General features: G+C 46.1%; 1 protein-coding gene across 15 annotated transcripts in view; it reads left to right on the forward strand.

The window, feature by feature from the left end:
* ANK2 (ankyrin 2) overlaps positions 1 to 21,452 on the forward strand; it is a 1,556,458-nt gene that overhangs the window by 885,829 nt on the left and 649,177 nt on the right. The gene's annotated exons all lie outside the window — the stretch shown is intronic.

Genomic DNA, 21,452 nt, shown 5'->3' on the forward strand with positions numbered 1-21,452 from the left:
TCATGCTCCACAATGCTATGGAATGCGAGCAGCGAGTCATATCTGAGTCTCTAAGCGCTAGATATGTGTCAATGATTGTAAGTCCCGCCTCGCATGTGTCCATTCCTACTGGCTGTTCAGGGCGCCCAGAAACAAGCGAACAGAGACAGGGCGCTGGACTAGAGTATTTGTGTTAGGATTATGATATAGCGCTGCACCATCTGCAAAGAGCAGTCAGCGCTTTAAAGAGACGATTTGCATTGATGCAGGAGCCGATTGCGCAGAGTGTGGTCTGTGTGGGGTCCACTCGAGCTAGGAGTAGAGAAACCCGGATATGACTGGGAAGAGCTTCCTCTATCAAGGATAGCAATAATAGTCGCATTGAACAGTTGGGGTTTAGCATATTTACCTTACAGATGTTTACAGTTTAAGGGACAGGGACAAACGTGATTTGCCTAGAATCACACAATGTTAAAAGTGTGAAGCATGACTCAGAATATCTCAGGGCCCTGGGGTCGGCTTGAGTCTTTCTGTTTAGAATGGGGCTGTCATTGCACATCAGTGTGCACACTTGAACATTTTCACTGGGTGCATTAATGGAAGCTAGGATACAACATATGATAATTATAGCAAACCAATATACCTTATAGTTTATATTTATTTATTAACACAGTGTCATCCGAAGGATTTTCGATGCGCCCCTGTTCGAAAACAACATTAAAATTGATGACGCACTGTTTGCTCATTCAAGCCTGTGTAATACAAAACTGTATTGATTTAAAGGCTAAACTTTCACTAACTGGATCACCCAAAAATCGTTGAAATATGTGTTCCCTGGGCCCACAAAAACCCTTAGATGACACTTGGTAGAGAGCGCCAGAGCCCCGTGGGGCCTTTGGTAGGTGGGTGCCCGGGACATTGCTCACTTTGCCGGGCCCATGCCTTAAAAGGTCTCTCCTCGAACAGATGAGATTTGTTTGGTTTTCGCTCAACTCGCGACTTTGCCTTATTGGTTAATTTAAAGATGTATCTGCAATAGAAACACTGCCCCGAGAAACATGTCTAGACAACTGCAGCATAAGACAGTCCCTAGTCACTCCCTCATTGGCAATATTTAATATCTCAAAAGCAATGAAGCCTTAGTTTTGTGATATACAAATACAATTTGGAGAGGCTGCCTGGGGCCCTGAAACGTGGGAGCATGGGGCAAAAAAAAACTTGATCACTGCTAATGTATGTTTCCCGGGAACCTGCAACGTGACGGTGGAGAGATGCGCTTTATGCATTTGTGGAAGCATTAGATGCAGAGGAACAGTCTCCTCAGATGAAGTTGGCACAACGTAGAGGCTGACGAGTTGAATACGTTTAACCACTTGCCATCCGTAGCCCATGTGTATGTATGAGTTTACTTAAAAGCCAGTGGAACGGGAAGAGTGCTGTGGTAGAGGTAAATTCGGTACCATGGAGAAATACATTCTGTTCACATGTGCCGAGGCTGACCAGAGTGACTGATGAATTTGTATTAAGGGCGCCTGAACTTAAATTTTTTCCTTAAGAAGTTTTCTGGGATTGTAAAGTTTGCAAAGATTTGTTTTCTGAACTTAACAAAACCTTGTTTTTTGGCAAAAACTCTTGCAGACCTTTTTTGTATATGATTCCAGCCTCTAAGGCCTCTATAACAAGTGGCCGGCAGGGGTATCCCCTGGGATAGTAGAGAAATGTCCTATTACTTACCGGTAATCTTCATTACTCTGGGTCCTCGACACCTTCAGTGACAAGTGAGATGTAACTATCTCACTGACAGAAAAAAGAACGAATGAATGCTGGACCTACCCTCCCAACTCCTACTGGGAGTACATAAGGAGTACCGGTCCCAGCATTCCTCCTGAAATACCAAGCCACAATGAAGGCCGGCAGACAGGGAGGGAGGGAGGGAAGTCATGAAGGTGTCGAGGACTACGGGACCCGGAGTAATGAAGATTACCGGTAAGTAATAGGACATTAACCCCTGGTCCCTACGTCCTCGACACCTTCAGTGACAAGTGAGAAATACCAAAGCATACACCGGCATTCATACCAGAAAACACAACAAACCACCAGGATAGCAAACAAACCCAGACATTTATTGGAAAGAAACAAGAAAAAAAGCATCAGGAGCGAACAGAGCTCAACACCCCCAACGCAAAACTCCCATCATCCCCCAACAGATTGAGGAGCCGATAATGCCTGATGAATGTATTAGAAGAGGCCCACGTAGCAGCCCTACAAATCTCAGAGAGAGGAACACCCCGAACCTCCGCCCAAGAGGCAGCCACCCCTCTCGTAGAACGACCCTGAACTCCCAAAGGATGAGGAGACCCAGACAGAGAGTAGGCCAAGGAAATGACTTGCTTCAGCCAACGACCGATCGACACAGAAGAAGCCTTACCCCCAAGTGAAGCCGCCCCAAAGGAGACAAACAGGGAGTCCGATTTGCGAAACACCGCCGTGCGATCAAGATAAACGCGCAAAGCCCGGCACACATCCAACAAGGACCACTGGGGACCACCAGGAGAATCCAAAACAGAGCCCAAGGCAGGCAACACCAACTCCTGGCACCTGTGAAATTGCGAAGAAACCTTCGGCACAAAAGAAGAATCAAGGCACAGCACCACCCCACCCTCCGTGAAGGACAGAAAAGGAGCCCGCGCCATCAAGGCCCCCAACTCCCCAAGACGACGAGCAGAGGTGACAGCCACAATAAAAACCACTTTGAGAGTGAAACATTTCAAATCCACCTCATCCAAAGGCTCAAAAGGAGGATTGATCAAAACCCGAAGAACCAACGGCAAATCCCACAGGGGAAAAGAAGGACGAGGCACAGGACGAGAAATAGTAAAACTGCGGAGAAGACGAGCGACCAAGTCCTCAACATCCGAAAGATGGGCACGCAGAGTAGACACAGCCAAACCCTTCTCGAAACCCTCCCACAAAAATTGAAGTACAACCTGCAAGGAACAGTACAAAGGGGAGACGCCCAACGCCGAACACCAATGACCAAAATTACCCCAATGCCGATCATAAGCCTTGAGGGTAGAAGGCCGCCGGGAACGCTGAAGAGCCACCGCTAAATGCTCCGGGAAACCGCGCAGCCTCCAACCCTGCCTCTCAACCTCCACACCGACAACCTCAACCGGAGAAGAGACAGGGACGGGGAAGACCGTAGAGGAGACGGGGACAGGGGAAGAAACCAGGGACCCTGCACCTCCAAAAGACGAACCGTCGGAAACCAAGACCCCCGAGGCCAAAACGGCAGGACCGCCACCACCTCCCGATCTTCCTGACACAGACGGGCCAGAAATCGGGGAACCAGAGCCAGAGGAGGAAACGCATAGAGGAGACGCGACGGCCAAGGCAGTGACAGCGCGTCCACCCCCCAGCAACCCTCCTGAAGAAACCGGGAGCAGAAGCGAGGGAGCTGAGCATTGTGCCGGGAGGCAAAGAGGTCCGGAAAGGGACGCCCAAACCTCCCGCACACAAGCCGAAACGCAACCGGGGTGAGAGACAACTCCAGAGAATCCGGAAAGCAACGACTCAGGACATCTGCCACACAGTTGTCCACTCCCCGAAGATGAACCGCCGTCAGAGACAGCAGATGGCCCTCCGCCCAACAAAACAGGGGGACTACCACCGCATTCAAAGAGGCCGAACGAATCCCCACTTGATGATTGAGATAAGCCACCGTCACCATATTGTCGGACCGCACCAACACGTTCCGACCTAGCAACAAACCCCGAAATCCCATCACAGCCCGGGACTCCGCCGTGAGCTCCCGCAAGTTGGCGACCGTCGGCTCTCCAGGAGGGACCAACGACCCTGAAGGGAGCGAGACCCCAAGGTCGCACCCCAACCCAAGGCGCTGGCATCCGTCGTCAAGACCAGAGAAGGAGAAGACTGCAGGGGCAGACCCAGCGACAGATGGCCCCTCACAGACCACCACAGAAGAACCGGGAGGACCACCGGAGACACAGGAATAAGAACATCCAGATTGCGGGACAGGGGATCCCAGAGAGACAGGAGGTACACCCAAAGGGGGCGTAGATGAAAACGCGCCCAGGCCACCATAAAAACAGTCGCCGCCATCAGACCCATAAGCCGCAACCAACAGCGCACCGGAAACGCCCCCCCCCCCCAACCGGAAACGCCGAGCAAGGGACACCAACGTCACAACCTGTTTAGATCCGAACGGAAGCGGGCCCCAATGAAAACCATGTTCTGAGACGGCGTCAGCTGACACTTGGGCAAGTTGATCAGGAAACCATGGGCCCGCAACGCCGAACACACCACCTCCCTGGCCTCCAACAACAGGACCCGAGAGGGTGCATGGACCAACCAGTCGTCCAAGTACGGGTACACCATCACCCCTTGGAGATGAAGCCACGCGACCAAAGGGGCCACCACCTTCGTAAATACCCACGGCGCCGACCGAAGACCGAATGGCAACACCATGAATTGATAATGACGCCCCAGAACACAAAACCGCAGAAACCTGCGGGACCGCGGATGGATCGGAACATGGTAATACGCATCTTGAAGATCCAGGGTACACATGAAGTGACCCGGCAGCACCAAAGGAATCACCCTTTGCAAAGTCTCCATGCAAAAAGGAATCCGGGTCACCCACTTGTTCATCACCCGCAGATCCAAAACCAAGCGGAAACCCCCCGTGTTTTTGGGAACCAGAAAGATCAGGGAATAAAAGCCCACCCCTCTCTCCAATGGAGGAACCTCCTGAATGGCACCCTTCCGAAGAAGATCCAGAATCCCTTGAGAAAGATGAGACCGTTTCAGATGACCCGAAGGCCAGGGAGTCGGCCGAACCCCGGAATCCGGAGGAGGAACCGAAAACTCCAGAGTATAACCCTGGCGAATGATCTCCAATACCCAGACGTCGGAAGAAGACTGAACCCAGGCCGCCAGGAAGAAGCGCAGCCGCCCTCCAACCAACAACCTGGGAACCACTGCCAAAGAGTCAGGAACGCGGCTTGGCAGGTGGAGGGGACTTAGCCTTACGATCCCGACCCCGGCCAGAAGCAAACCTTCCCTGGCCTCTCACAAACTGTCTACGAGAGGCAGGACAAAAGAAAGACTTGGACTTAGAAGGGAGAGGAGCAGAAGTGGAGACCTTAAATGAAGAAGAATGCTTCTTCTCCTTAAATAGTTTGTGCAACTTGGCCTCCAATTCCCCCCCAAACAACATAGTACCCTGAAAAGGCAACCTCAAAGCGCACGCTTTCTGCACAGAGTCAGTCTTCCAGTCTTTAAGGACAAGACTGCGACGAGCAGCCACACAAGCCCCGCCGGACAGAGCAGAAGCACGCACAACGTCAAAGGAGACATCAGACAGCAGTTCCACCTGACGCTCGATCTGCTCGAGCAAACCAGAACAGTCCGTGGCATTGTCCATAGATTGATAGAGCGACTTTAGGTCAGACAGCAGAGACTGCGAAACATAAGTCCCATAGATGCCAGCCCGCAAGGCTAGGTGGGAACCAGAATAAACCTTCCTGAGCGCAACATCAGCTTTCTTGTCAACAGGATCCTTCAGGTCGGCGTCCTCAGCAAGGGAAGTGCGCCCCACCAAACTAGCCACAAAGGAGTCAATAGGAATAGAATCCGGAAGAGCAGAAGCCATATCCTGCAGAGGATAAAGCAGAGCCATGAATCGTGGAATCAAAATGCGATCAGGATCAGCCCATTCGCACTTCAAAACATCCTTAATGAAGGGATGGACAGGAACATCGACCGTGGCCGCACTCTGAAACTGTCTCAACAAAGGTCCCCTAGAGGTACTAGGAGCGTCCTCATTAGGGAACCCCATGTTCTCCTTAACATGTTTCAGAATACCAGGCAATGCATCCTTGTCCACATATTTGCCCTTTAAATCACCGTCCCCCAACCAAGCAGACTCATCGCCAGAAGAGTCCGAAGAAACCGGAGCAGGGCACCTGCGACGGGACCCAACTTCACCCATCTCGGTCAAAGTCTCTCTGATCAAGCGCTTAATACGCGCATCACCACCAACATCACGGCGTCTGGACCTGGCAGGGGAAGGAGACCTGGAAGCAGCAGAGGAAGAAGACGAAGAGGAAGACCTCTCTCGGTGATGACGCTTCCTAGAACGGTTCCCCATGGTAGTTCAACACACCAAACGCAGCCAAAATGCTACAGCAGAAAACCGCTATGCGGTACTCACCCCACCTGCCCATTTTTCTAACGAGCCTCCCACAGCCGGGAACTCGAGGCGCCTGACTTCCGTCCCACCGTCCAAAAACCGGAAGTCAGGTAGGACGAAACCCGGAAGGGGAAGGAGACCGCAACCAACCCGGAGCAGCACACCGGCCGCGCTCCCTAGCAAGCCCGGCAGGCCAGGAGGGGCGGCCATCGGGCCATAGGAGAGCCAACGCGGTATTACACCGCCGCACGGCTGAGGAATCAAGAAAAGCCCGCGCCACTCCCCCCAAGCCCGGCAGGGAGGGAGAGGCATCCAACGAAGAGCCGCCGGCAGAAGAAGGAACCAGCAGCCACCACGTAAGTCCAGAATAAAGACAGGAGCGCCCCCGTTCCCGCCACGTCCACACACTGTCAGGGTGACAGAAAAAAGAACAGGAGGAATGCTGGGACCGGTACTCCTTATGTACTCCCAGTAGGAGGGGGGAGGGTAGGTCCAGCATTCCTTCGTTCTTTTTTCTGTCAGTGAGATAGTTACATTTCACTTGTCACTGAAGGTGTCGAGGACGTAGGGACCAGGGGGTAATACCACTTTGGACAATTCTAAGTAGCCTGGTGTTTCCAGGCCTGGAATCAACAGGTCCACAAATACCACAGCAAGTAATTCCAGGCTCAGGTTTAACAGACCTGGAACAGGATGCAGAGCTGGTGCGGATGAGGACGTATGGAGCCACACCTCCTGCTGCCCTCTCCTGCACAGCAGAGGAAGCTGCAAATGCACCTACCGGCCCATGGCAGCCTCCCAGGTCCTAGAAAAGGTCCCCATTCTCTGCCCTGCAGCACCACCTCCTGCTCAAGCAGGTGGCAAAATGAAGCAGAAAGGACTCAGTAATAGGCCCGGGTTCTGTTTTTTTATAGAGTTTTATATAGCGCAAACTTGACCTGAGGGTTTCGGGTATCAGAGCACTTTACACGAGCACCAGTTGCGTTACATGAGGACACATTCATTTTTGTTAGGCACGGGGAGATTAAATGATTTGCCCAGAATCTCAGGACGTTCAGCATCGTTGCCGAGACTTGGACCCGGTTCCCCAGATTCGAGGTTAACCGCCCTAGCTGTTAGGCCAACTCCTCTCCCCTAAAATTGGAATATCTGATGACAAGAACCCTGAAATACAGGGTCTCTAGGTCATTCCCCATTCCAGGCCTATTATCTCGTAATAGCCGTATTTTGGTTTGGTGTATGAATATTTTATGGGGTCACCTCCTCACCATAAACTGCATTACTCATGTCGAGCTCCTCAGAATAGGTGCTTGCTGATTTTTTTCTGTAAATCCTCTTTGTGCGGATTTGTGTTTTCTCAGTATAAACAAGACAAGCTTTACAAAGTTGGCAAAGTATGAACATTATTGGAAAACTATGAAATTCGTAGACTTAAACCAAGAATATGTGCAGAGTAGAAAGAAGTAGCATTTCTGCAGTCCATTGTGGCATTGTATGGTTGTGAACACATGATGTACGTTATATGAGCAATTTGGAAAGCGACTGGTTTGGAGGTAGGGAGTGATCAGGGGTTCTTGGTGGCGCTCACCCTATTTTCATAAGAAATTGGGGCATGTGGGAAGTTAGGTGTAACAAGGTTCTAGGGGAGAGGCCACCCAGTGGTGCTAACACGGTAAACAACCTTTACAACGCAACTTTTACAACGCACTACCATTACAACGAAACTTTTACAACGCAAGTGGATTTACAACGCATGCCATTACAATGCAAGTCGTTACATCGACTTGCGCTAGATGGCGTGCTAACATTACAAATAGTGTAGTTTACTATCCCAACACCTTCCCTACTGTTAAGTGGACTGGAGTTGGAATAGTAAATTACACTTTTGTAATGTTAGCACGCCATCTAGCGCAAGTCGATGTAAAGACTTGCGTTGTAATGGCATGCGTTGTAAATCCACTTGCGTTGTAAAAGTTTCGTTGTAACAGCACGCGTTGTAACAGCACGCGTTGTAACGTCATACATCCGCTAACACACACCCAGCACTGTCCCATCCCAGTCCCCCCTCTACAATCGTCACTCTAGGCCTGACCCTAGGATGCCAGGGTTGACATTCTGGTGAAATCACCGTTGTCTGCTCCTGATGAGGGCTGTGCTTGTGCCGGGAACATATCAATGTGGTAGAGGATTTCGGGAAGAGACTTCTGCCAATTTCACACCAGTCTGGGAGGACATAATGCAGTACCAGCTAGAAGCCAGATTCAAGTTCTCCTAGGATCAAACATCTGTGCCTGTGTAGTACACACCCAGGGTCAGACAGGCCTATCGGACAATCAGGCAGTGCCCGATGGGCTGGTCTGAAAGGTCAGTGCGTGGACCATTTTTTTGGGCTATTTGTGGGCCTGTTTTATGGTCTGTTGGGCCGGTTTTTAGTGTTCATTTCTCTGATATTAAAACAAACACTGTCTGCAGCAGGCACAATTATATGGAGTCTCCCGTACCTTGTAAAACACCTACGCAGCATGTCAAGTTAAAAAATGCCCTGATTTGTAAACATGGACCACTTTTCTTTGTATTACATTTCACTAATTGGGCCCACTTTTATTTTGGTGCCGGGGCCTATTTTCTGGCCTAGTTTGACACTGTGCACACCCACATACACATGCACGTGTGCGCATACACACACATGTACACACATGCACAAACACACACTGCCGAGTGTACAATATTGATGGCACTCTTAGTTTGCTGATTCACTTCTTTGTTCAGTTCTTTAAATATTCCATGGGTTCTGTGTACATTATGTGAAACACAGGCCCAGACAAGTCCAAAGCTATTTAAAGTAGCCTCTGACCTGAATGCGGCACTATTTAACACTGGAGTTCAGTGGCGGCTGGCATCTACGGGGAGGAGAGTGGGCTGGTACACGCGTGAAAATAATATAAAAAAACACTTGCCTGAACTTGAACACAACGTCCTCCACTCCGGGCCTCTTCTTACAGGAACTGGATGCTGCGACTCCCTTGACCAGTCCTGGCGCTGCTGTCATACAGCATGATAGCAGCGCTCTGATTGGAGGGAGCAGCCTCACTCGGCGCTCTACAGTGCTCTGGAGGGCTGCACTTGCTCTAACCCAGCTATCTTAAGAAAGCTGGGCTAGAGATGTTTAATGTGTGCATGTCTGGCTGGCCGGCCAAAAAGATGCACACTTTAAACAGTGCATAGACAGTTCACCCTCTTTCCTGCTGCCGTCACTCAGCAGCAGCCCCGCCCCCGTCCTGCCGCTCTGTTCGGGACGGGCGATGAAAAATAAAATGGAAATAAATAACCATTTTATTTTTAATCTCTGGGGTTTTGGGGGGATTTTAAGTGGGGCGACGCTCATCCACTCTAGGAGGCTGTAGGAGTTACATATTGGTATAAAGTCATGACTTTGATTTTAGTGAGTACCATGCTGATAGGTGTAAAGATAAATGCATATACCAAAATGCACTGTAATTATGAAACAATTATGCAAGCCTAATCATCTAAGATGACCATTTGACCACAAACTTTGTATTTAGATGTAATCTTAGCCACTGAGTTCTGCTGTTGTCGGGCAGCCCGGTGCCCTCACCCTGCTTCATTAGTAGCTCATTCTCTCAATCCTCCAGCCCTCTGAGCAGCTGGCCCGCACAGCATTCTCCACAGCCCCCATGCCTGCACAGGGTCATACTGCCAATGCAATTTTTCGTCGCCATTATGTTATATTCAGAGAACAATATCCATTTTGTGTGCAATTTTGACATACCCAAAGAGATTTTTGTATGCTGTCAGTTGTTTAGTATGGATGACCTAAAACTTTATTTCATACCTAATTACACAGTTTTTTTAGAATTTGAGAAAGCTTTATGACAAATCAATTATCATGACAGTTTCAGTAATGATGTAGTGTCGATTTCCGTCTTTGCTGACAGTGATCAAAGAGGCTCATTAGTGTCCAAGCCGTGGTGTTCCTAGGGGCGTAGAAAAGTTTTATGGAATTCCAGGTTGAGCGCACGGATTCATTTTCCACATAGATGTTCTTAAAATAAGTTGCATAATTGCACGACCACGTGAACCCCTATTTCTAGCACTAGGCTTTCATTGAAAAATAGTGCTTTGTGCGAGTAGTAATCTTGTGTTTCAACAAAATCAATTGGACTTTAAGTACCAGAAGACACATTGGTAAACTAAGGGGTCAATTAGGGTTTGGTGCAGGGGGAACGCCTCAGCAAATCAACGGGGCTTTTTTCCCTACGGAAGTCGCCTTTTCTCAGCCTCATTTACAGATGGGGAGCAGCTGGGTGGTCAATGGCGAAAGGGGGGGGGGGAGCTCTGCTGTTGGAAAACTCTGACTAAGGGTACATCTGCCACATGACTGATGGATGGATGCACTGGAAGGCTCGCCCTGCATTGGGATTTTCAATGAATATTTTTATGCTTTACAGCCACTGATTGTTGTTTTGGGGTTCTGTTTTTGGAAAATAGAAAAAATTGCTGACCGACCACAAGGACATGATGGCAGGAACACTTTTGTCAAAATAATCCCTGTCAACAAGGCAGAGGTCTTTAAATGTGGCAGGCAGGCTTCTGCCTAGAAGGCGGAGGAGAGGGCCTCCACCACACTGGCCGTCCACTCAATTTGAAATCAATTCATAAAATTAGAAACATGGTGTCTCGGTACCACAGAGCTATATGGTCACCATATTTTTTCACTTTATATTCTCACCATATTTTTTCACTTTACTCAGAAATGGTAACAAAGCAACCTACAAACTATGGGGCTCATTTACAAGCCCATTGCAACACCGGTCACTTTTTTTGATGCATCAGAGGCGCAATGGGCTTGCCCATAATTATGAGGCCACGTAAATTCACCCTGCATGACTTTTCATGGCCTTGCAAATATGGGCCCCTTTCATGCATTACTCTGCTTGAAAGGGGCGTTCTGTGGCTGTGCCCATGCAACATCCATGGAACTTGAGGCATTACCAGATTTACAACATTTTGTAAAACTAGGAATGTGTCAGAAAATATGCCACCCAGGGGAGGCTAGGAATGCCGCAACGAGGAGAAATACTTTTATTTCTCCTCATTTTTTCCTCTTTGTATGTGTGCTGCATTCTGCTGCATTCGTAGAAAGAGGGAAATGCCATTAATGATTGTTTTTGTGTGGAAGGGGCCCCTTCCTGCACAAAAGCAAACATCCCCGTAGGGCAGGCAACCTTTCAAAATGACACAAAGGAGCCTGCACTGGTGCATGACAGCCAATTGTGCACCAGCACAGGGGAAAGCACAGGGATGTGTCACATTGTTAATATGACGCATCCCTGTGCTTGTAAAATGGCGCAGCTTAGCTCAGCAAAATGGCTTGCGGCACCGCGCTGCATAATTTTCTTGTATATGAGGCCCTATATTTTTAACCACACCAACGAGTCATCATTAGAATTGGTGATCCATGATCCATATCTAGTGTGATTATGGTCTATCTCCAGCTAAATAATTGTTCAGATAGGATGTTAACAGATGAGTTTATGTCACTTGAATAGCATGTGCTGCCATTTAACAAACTGAATCCTTCCAGGGATTGGTCTATGGCCACAATTTCTAGGGCGTACAGCTCACAGAGCATGTAATTGAAGCCGATGCAGAGCTAGGCCACCAGGATGGGGGTGAGCGCATACTGGCCCCGCGGCTGGGTCTTCAAAGCTCAGTTCAATTTGAGATGGGTGCATAGGACAGCACATATATCTTTACATTTGAAAGGAGTTCTGTACATTGTTCAGGTTGCATCATGTTCAGGAGAAGGTTTGAGGCATGTTTTACCCTTAGATAACAGAGGAACTTCACGTGATTCCCTGGTCAGAGTTTATGTTGCTTGTTGGCTGTGTTGAGTGTTCCAGAGACTTCTGGAGTGTACTGGAGAACATTTTACACCTGGCTGGCCTGCAGAACACCACCACTGCCATTGTATCCTGGATTAAACTTCTGTTAAGAACATGCTACAAGTGTCTAGAATCTTCTACTACAGCGATCAAGGGCAGTTTTAAGTTATTTTAAGAATTGATTGAAGTCCTATATATTGCCCCACGGTGACTTTGCGCGCTTCATTTTAGAGTCTGCTTCTCGTGCGGCGCTGTGAGTGTCTAAGGGTACCCAAGAAATTCAGGGCAGAAGATTTGTGTGTGATACACAGCATCTTCAATAAATTTCACTGTGTCATGGACACTGTGCTTCTCGATACTAAACAAATGTTGCCCTGTATTTTTGGGCCTAGGCACAGTACAAATGCGAACCACACGACAGCAGAGTGCAGGACTGAAGCTAGGCTAGATGAAACCTGCAAGCTGCTCAATACCTTTCATTTTCAGCATTTGAAGGGCTTCACAATTTGTTGGCGTATGGTTCTGGTTTGTCTATTTGTTTTACAGATGTAAAGCAATAAAAAGTATGACATATTTTGGCATTGCTCCGGAAAAATGAAATCAATCTGAAATCGTAGGTGTGGCCGCTAACTAGAAACAGCAAACGTGAGGTTTACATTGAGGCTTGGATAAAATCCAGACGTCATTTCCGTCTTGGGATTGAGGCAGGATGGAAGCATTTCTTGAAGCCTTGCTCATTTATGAAACACGTTTGTCGTCGAATCTGACCTTGCTCCTAGCACAGAGATTATTAAAACTGACCTTTAGCTCTGTCAATGAAATCACACAATTATTCCGACTCCTAAAGCTTCATATTTTCCAGATGTAGTGTGCAAAGTTGTCCTCGAGCCAGCAAACCTGATATGCAGCGGCTTCGGGAGATATTGAACTCATTGCAAAAATACATGCATCTGCAAACTTTCTGTTGTGGATAAAACGTGGCGAAACTATTTAAAGATGACATCACCCAAAAAGTACCTGGCTGAGTAGAGGCAGGGTAGTTTATAGTTTATTTGAGAACGAAGGCTCAAATGTGAGCTGAAGGCCTCAATGTTTTCTGTTTTGTACTGGTTCTTGTTCAAGATTCCAGGTAGGCCTGGATTTTGTCTCCCACAGTAATCGTAATCACAATACCAGTAGAATGGGTATCGGTAAGTCTGGAGTTCGAAATTGCTTTTGGATGATAAGCAATCCATATATTTCCCTTAAGGATGTGATATAACATGAGTAATCAGACCTCCTGCACTGATATCCGCATGCTGTCAAGTAATCCTGGCCTTTTTTGTGGGAACATGTTTGATTTGGAGAATTCGTCTCAGGTTATTTCACATGTGGAAATTCTGCACATGAAAATACTGCACATCTCATAGGAGTTTGAGTGGAAGCTACTGTTTCCACTCAAATCAGTAAAAAAGAGGCTGCTTGTAATATGGGCATTAGTCTTTTTACTGTCACAAGGTGATGCTGATATGGATGCTCAGATGGTGGTGCTCACACTACTATCAGAAGGCAAAATGGAGCCGCTGCAGGTTCAGTTGTGTCCTAGTGATGGTGTTTGGGACATTTTGACCCAAACACTGGGACTTGCTTTGTGACCCACTTTCGGGCTGCCTGAGACGCGTTGAACATAAATGGACATACACTGATAAATATACCTATGACCCATCCATAGTAACTACGTACCCTGTTTTGGAACTCTAACAACTGTCCCTGTTCAGAAATAATATATTATGAGTACCAGTAGACTTTTATCCTCTGATTGTCTCACTCTTTCTGGGATGCGAATGTATGCATATTTAGATAAAAAGAAGATAAATATTCATTTCGAAAAATATGATGTCACAGCATACTTAAAACAACTAGAGTAGGTTCTTTACACATTATCTTCCAATTTCTATAGTAATGCGAATACTTTAACCTCAAACCTTTTCTAGTAATAACCCCTCTCTCCTCTGTACATGTACCAATGATACACAGGGGGAATGCGATTCTCCTTCACTAGTCTTAACATTCCTTGAACTCCCCCACCTGGCCTGGTCTACTTTCTTACACATCTCTCTGTAATCTCTAAAACGTTTTTTGCTACAAAAATACACAATTCAGAAAGAACATATATATTACTGTTGTTGTAGCATTCACTCATCTTTGCACAAAATCTGTATCCCTCACTGGTCCTTACTTAAATCATAGAGACAGTGACCTTAAGGAAGGCAGCCATCAAACAGAGAATGGGCTGTCCTTCCATGCATCTGCAGTCTGTTATAATATGCCTCTGTATGATTTGTCGAAGTTGCTTAACAATTTGCTCTACGCACGCGCTCAGCTGCACAGTGTTTGCAAAAATGCTGGAATATCTCATGCAAAACCTCCTCCTGAGATGCTATTTTACCCTAAAAAGTCCCACTATTCAAAGTTTCAGATGGAGAGAGCTTACAGAGGAAGCCAAGCAATATTCAGCAAAGTGGGCCGAGGAGGGGGTAGGTCATATGTGCGCACCACACTTTTCTGATGGATAGCCATCTGAGACGAGTGAAGTTGGGGGTAACATGAAAGGGATCAGACCAGTCTATGTGCATTGTCCCCTTATATCCTGTAGAAGCCTCCACAAATCTCGTATATGTGACTAGTTTTGATCTCAATCCTATATCCTACCTCCCCTTCATGTAAAGCGCTCTGATACCCTCTATGGTCATGTTCCTTCTATATAAAACTTTATAAATAAATAAATAAATCATGCATTCATCAGTCCTTCATGAAACACTGTAACTGCTACCTGTTTCCGTTTGAAGGCAGCTCATTTTGACATTGCGACGTTGGTTCAAGATATTTGACTACAGGATGAATAACTCTTTGTTAAAAGTATGTCCACAGTAAATGTGGTCAGTGTACATTCACAACCCTTCATTTCAGCTACTGTTCAATGTTCTTCACTGTTATATACCAACTTGGGTTCTCATTTAGAGTCTAGTGGATCAGAATCGTTCCCATAAATAACTGGTGCACCAGCCAAACTCATGATTTCTCCACTCTGTTTAGCACTAGGGGGTGCCCTGTGTTTACACCAGTGACTGGCTCCACCAGTGTAAATCTCTGAACTGTCGGTCATCCCAGAGGTGTAGCTAGACCTTTTGCTGCCCGTGGTGGTCCCTGCTTTTGCGACTGGAGTGGGGGTTGCGATTCCTGCATTTGCCCCCCACGACGGCCGCAGGTAAGGGGGGGCGCCATCCCCAAACCTCCTGCGCCCGGGGCGGACCCCCCCCCCTCCCGCTGCCCCTTGCTACCCCACTGCATCTGCCAAAGGGCTTCCAGGTCCTAGGGCCCATATTGAAGGTGGAGCAACAAATGCAGATTTTCCCTGTCAATGTGCGCAACGCGATGGATGGGAGGCACCGGAACAGAAAATACAGAATGGCCCTAACATGCAGGGATACATATCCATGTGCATCTGGGCTCATTATTTTTGTTCGAAGTAAGCCAACTCCAGCTTTCGGAGTTTATTTTCTCTAAATAAAATGTTTGCCTAGCGGGCCCTTTAAACATGGCACCCGCTTGAGAAACCAGTAGTGCTGTGAAGGGAGACAGCACTGCAATGGCTCCCTTCCGAGCAGAGAGATCTCCTTCAGGCCGGTGGGGTTCTCTAAATAGAGTGTTCCAGCTGCCAGGGTCTACATGCCTCCCTTAGATTTTCTATTATTATGTATTTTTCTGAGTTGGGATTGTCAATCCACCGGCTGACAAAATATACTCGTCTGTTCAGAATGACAATCAAAATATGCAAATAATCTCTATTAAAATTCATGACGAGCATATGTTTGTCATACTTAATTAGTTTTGATTTTCTGAAACCCTCACTTCGTTTAATATTCAGTGGACTGATAATCCCAGTTATTTTGCTTAGAAAGAAAGCCTTTGACCTCATATTAAATGTGACAATGACAACAAGATGGCCCAGGGAGGTGTCTGCTCGCTGCTGGCAGCGGGTTGTGACTTCCATGCCATACGTCTGAATCTGAAGTTGATGACCTGAGTAGCATTAAACTGGGTGATAGAGCCTCTTGTTATTTTCAGACAAAACAGAAGTATTAAGTTGTATATAAAAAAAAGTGATTATTGTAAGGGTATGTCTTCTCCTGTTTAAATGCACATTGCACATTTCCACACAGACCCGAACAGATCCTACTTGGATACAGGTTATATTTTACAGAGATCTGGATTATGTTATGATTTTTAATGGAATAGTGCATCTTTTTCTCAGGAGCACATATAGTTATTTATTTATTTTGAAGATTTGTTAAACCATAATTTTGCAAATGTTAAATGAGTTGATAATATAAAATGGGTAGTACCTGAAAACTAATAAAAAATCATAGTCCATAAAAACATAAAATCAAAAAGATCTAGTGCAAAAATATCTACCATGCATATATCTCTACCCATAAATATTTCGCTACCCACCTAAACCGACTAATGCTTTCCCTCAAACATGGTAGAACTGAAGTTAGAATTGTAATTTATCACTGTTTTACAATTAAGGTAAAGTGAGTTTGTCTGGATTTGGAAATTTAAAACAGGTTGATTTCCTTGAGGGTGATATTGATATTGACAGACTTGTGTTGTTATTTTTATTTTTTGTCCATCCTTTTCCTTACAACAGTCCTATTCTAGCTTTGGCAAGGTGTGTATACTTGAATGATAATACTCTGTAGGCAGGCACTTGCCTTCATTCAACATTTAAACATTGTATTTTTGCAGATTAATAACCTAATTGGCTGTGTATTGGTGGTTATGTACTCACAAAACCCACAGGCACTGCAGTAGCTACAAAGGCAAAGACATATGGGCGTACCAGAGCTTCAATGAGCATAGAGACTATCAGATGCATGCATTTTCCTATATTTGAGAGGCCATATTTTCTAGTTTTCGAAATTGAATTCTCTGGGGTAAATTTGTTGATAGACCAGCTCCCTAAAGCATCTACATTTTGTTGAAGTATGTATCATTACGCCTTCCCAGTGTTGACACTGGGTGTGTGTAGGTGTGGGCAAAATGCCTGCCTCTTGTTAGGAAGAGATGCAGGGCGTACTTCATGAGGGACTTCGAGGAACGTCGTAAGTGTTAAACCCTTCAACGATGCCGAAGGTTCTTGGGATTTACAAAGCTCCAAGTAATTATTCTCCTGAGGTTGTAACTGTCTCCGTCACATCTGTCCTCACAATCCTCTCCTGGGACTGGTCACATTCAAGTCCCTGTACTTCTTTACATGGTATTTGTGTGGCTCAAACTCCATTGTCCATGTTCCTCGTGACAGTTTCACATGAAATAAGATTGTGTCAATTGTCTTGCCAGATGGTGCATTGACCCATGTGAAGAGCATAGTCAAAGCAAAGTGACGTTTAATGCCTTTGTGAATTGGTAATTAAACTATTAGTTTTTGCCAAAAGGAGTTACAACCATGTTTTCATACACTTCTCTTTCACCTCGCTGCCTCCTATACCCTGCCACCATGGATTGTTTACTAGTACTTTCACACTTCCAACTCACCTGCTAATATTCTGTGTATCGCTTCGTGTGTGGTACTCCAAGGGTCTTTCCATGTTCTTCCGTCCTCTTCGTACACCAGTAGCCCATTGCCTTCGTCTCTCTTGCGCTGCCATCCCCTCCGTCACCCCGGTTGACATGTCCCCCCGTCCCTTTGCCATTTATCTTGCCATAATTGATGTAATGGCAAGAGGGAACCTTTCCGTCAAAACTATGTCCAAATATTTAAAGCGTCACTTTTGAGGCGGTTTATGCTTTGCTCATTTTCAAGAAGGATGGAATTTTACATGCTGCCACAGTGAGGTAGTCCTGAACTAATTATTAACCGGCAATGGTTTTGGAACAAATTTTCATAGTCAAAGTATGTTTTCACGCAATATTATTATTAGTGTCTTCACCTAGGACTTCATTAGTTATTTGCACAATGATGACACAACTTTCTTTTAACTACCAGCAGTGCTCAATTTGTTAAAAGAATTACAACCGTGGACCAAAAGATTTGCTCAGAAGCCACTGGTCGGCGCTACTGAAGGCCGGGGTGCCAAATACGAAGGCTGCGTAGTCTTGATTCCATCTCAAGCCTTTTTTATCCACCCCCAGACATTCCCTTGTCTCTTCATCTCATTCTTGCAGCTTCTCTTTCTTGCCTCCTTTCCTCCTTTGTCACTGTTTTACCATCTTTCTCTTGCCCCTCTTTCGCTTTTTTGTTTTTTTTTCCTCTCGCTTACTCTAGATCAAAATCTATGAAGACAAAATAAGTCCCCAAAACTAAGTGCTGGTGGGCCCCTCCTGCAACCATCAGCTCAAACTAAGCACTGCCTACTAGTTAAACATAAGCACCTAGTCACCACCTCAGCTTCGTTATGGTGGCTGGAAATGTGAAATCATTAGAGTATCTACTAACAAAATCAGTGTATGCTGTAGTTATATATGACGCCAAGGAATTCTATTGCATTTCGTCCTTGAATAAAATAAATATTTGCAATGAAAACGAGATCTGCCAACCTGCAGAAGTGCATCTGTGCAGATGTAGGGTTGAGGCCAGGCAGGTTACTGTGCTGTGCTTGCATTAGTTGAGTTCAGACTTCATCAGGCTTTTAGACTTTCCCAGACTATTTTGCTCGACTATCTTAAGCGACAGACATTTTGATGTCCGGAATGAAGAGGGTAATATTGAATTTTGAATTTACGGTATAACTAGCTGTTTGAAAGCAAGATTCGCAAAGAGCAGCAACCATATACTTTGACGACGTAACGCGTGTAGAAGGTGACACGCACCCACAGTTATAATGACCGGAAACAATCTTTTGCCGGAGGCAGACACAATGCGACAAAAAAGAGATTGAACAGGGCTCTTAAAGTGTTTTCTCTATTTCTATTTGCGTGTCAAAATATGTGCATATAATCATATACATGAATCATTCATGTATATAATTATATGCACATATTTTGCTATGCTATGCTATGCATGTAGCAGTGCATGTATAAGGTCGCATTCATCATGAATGCTATCTTATACATGCACTGCTACCTGCAAAGCAGGAGTGGAGAAGGGCCGCACCCTTGCTTAAAGATGCATTGCTAAAGTATTCCGATTGATTGTGACACAATGTGACCTTCAAAGTTCCAGTATTTTCCACCGTGTCTCGTGACAGCTGTTAGTTTTAGTCACCATCTACCACGAGGCCCCCATTCATGCTGCCTTACACCTGAAGCCCAATTAAATGTTTCACGCGCCATGCGCGTCACGTCTGACCGAAGTCACATGCTTGCACAGGTAACAGGAATGTTGTTACGCACGCCCTTAAGCATGCTCTCTTTCAATCCTAATGAGTCCTCTACTGCATCTAATTAAGGCAGTCCTATAAAAACCCAACAACCAGATTCAGCTGGAACCAGTAGGTAATTTCTGGCTACCGTGTCTGCCCCCAGCATCCAAGTTATATTTCAACCTGTATTTTCCCTGAAATTTGCTAAGCGCTTAACATTTCCTGGAAGCGTACGGAGGAATATATATTAATGCATAGGTCATGACACTGAGGGATCACATCCAATGGAGCTTTTCGTTTTCAGGAGTGCAGTGGTGTCTGAAAACAACCTACATGTTGGCCAACCTGACTATTCTCTTGAAGTTTTTTTTGTAAATAACAAAAGAGCATTACTAAATAACACAAAAGAAGGGAGTAACAAAGCCAGCAGAAATCAATCAGATTAGTTAAAAGAGCCCTCACTCACCAACCTAGTTGGTGACATGCTTCATCATTGGGCTCCCACCAGGGAGGTCGAATACCTCCCCGGTATGCTACAACGCCTGTTTACAGCAGGTGATTGAATGTAGTGCAAGAGTGCAAAGGTAGTGAGTGCAGGGGATAGTTGTTAAAAAATGCCTTGATTTTAACCCAGAACTATTTATTTATGCCGCGCATAAATGGGGCAGAGTCTATTTCTCATAGCAAGCAGTGCTTAATTTGATCCAGTGGTTTCTGGCGCTCGGCACCGGCACTTAGTTGGCAACACTGGCACTTATAACTGTCACATGGTGGCATTGTTTGTCAAATGTAGATATGATCATACACCAGTTGTATATTACTTCCATATCCATTAGAAACAATAAATACCTGCCGCCTAAGCCATTCTTATAACTTTGGGGGCATGAGATGTTCTGAACTGTCAGACTTGTAGGAGCGTGACCGCAAGTGGTTGTGCTGGTACGGTCACTGTCACCGCTGGCAGGGGCAATGAGTGGTTTAAGTTGCAATGCCTCCTGAAGAGGGCTCCAGCACTTATGTTTTTACAAATTAAACACTGACAGGAAGACCTTGGTGATGGTACATTTCATATTAAAGCAGTTGTAAGATGGGTAAATTTCAACATGACGGGATCTTCTTTTGAGTTATTGGCATCCTCAGTAGAGTGGCAGCCAGTTCTGGAACACGGGTTGCATTTACAGTTCCCGGAACATTGTGTTCTGAAGGAGCCCAAGAGCATTAATGCCGAACATTGGAGAATAAAGCAGAAAATCAAGGAAGTTACCCTTGAGTATAAACACTCCACGCTGATGGGTTCATGGTCAGATTGAATAGAGTATCGGTGATATGGATTTTATTTCATTATTGGATGGGTTCTCATAAATTATGTATATTGTCTGATGCAACTTTCCAGTATTTATCAGATGTTGTCCATGAACTCCTGTTCCCCATCCACTCCCAGTGATGCAGATCTCTATCACAGCCTAGTGCACTCAGTATATTCATTGCACAATTAAATTGCCGCCCTTCCATTCCCCGACACACGTCAGACAATAAGAAAGTTAGTTGTTACGGCTGCCTAATGACGTACTCTCAAACAGTGGGCCATCTACTGCCAACGCTCCATCGATCTGCCAGTATTGATTACATTGTGCCATTGCACTCTCCAATAACAGATTGTGTGCAGGGTCGCATATCGTGTAAAACTATCAAGTTTTAAAGCACCCTATAGAGAGCCATTATAGGATCGGAATTAGTGTTTACGGTGACGTGGATGGAAGAGTCTGAATGTCCAGGGGCGATTCAGTCTATTGAGACTTTATATCATGACCGTGGACGTGTTTGTTTGCTGGACCGTCTGAGTGGCTTACAGTCGGCTGTGGTAACCGTTGATTGTTTAGGTCTTACGCAGGACCATTAAGGTGTTTGAGTGTTATGTCACCTGCCCTGATTACAGTTGACTGCGCTGGTGTTCCAGATGTGGTGGTTCCCATTTAGTTTGCATGCACCTTTTGAATGGCCTCCAAC

This window comes from Triturus cristatus, chromosome 2_2 (assembly GCF_964204655.1).
Source record: "Triturus cristatus chromosome 2_2, aTriCri1.1, whole genome shotgun sequence".
Taxonomy (NCBI): domain Eukaryota; kingdom Metazoa; phylum Chordata; class Amphibia; order Caudata; family Salamandridae; genus Triturus; species Triturus cristatus.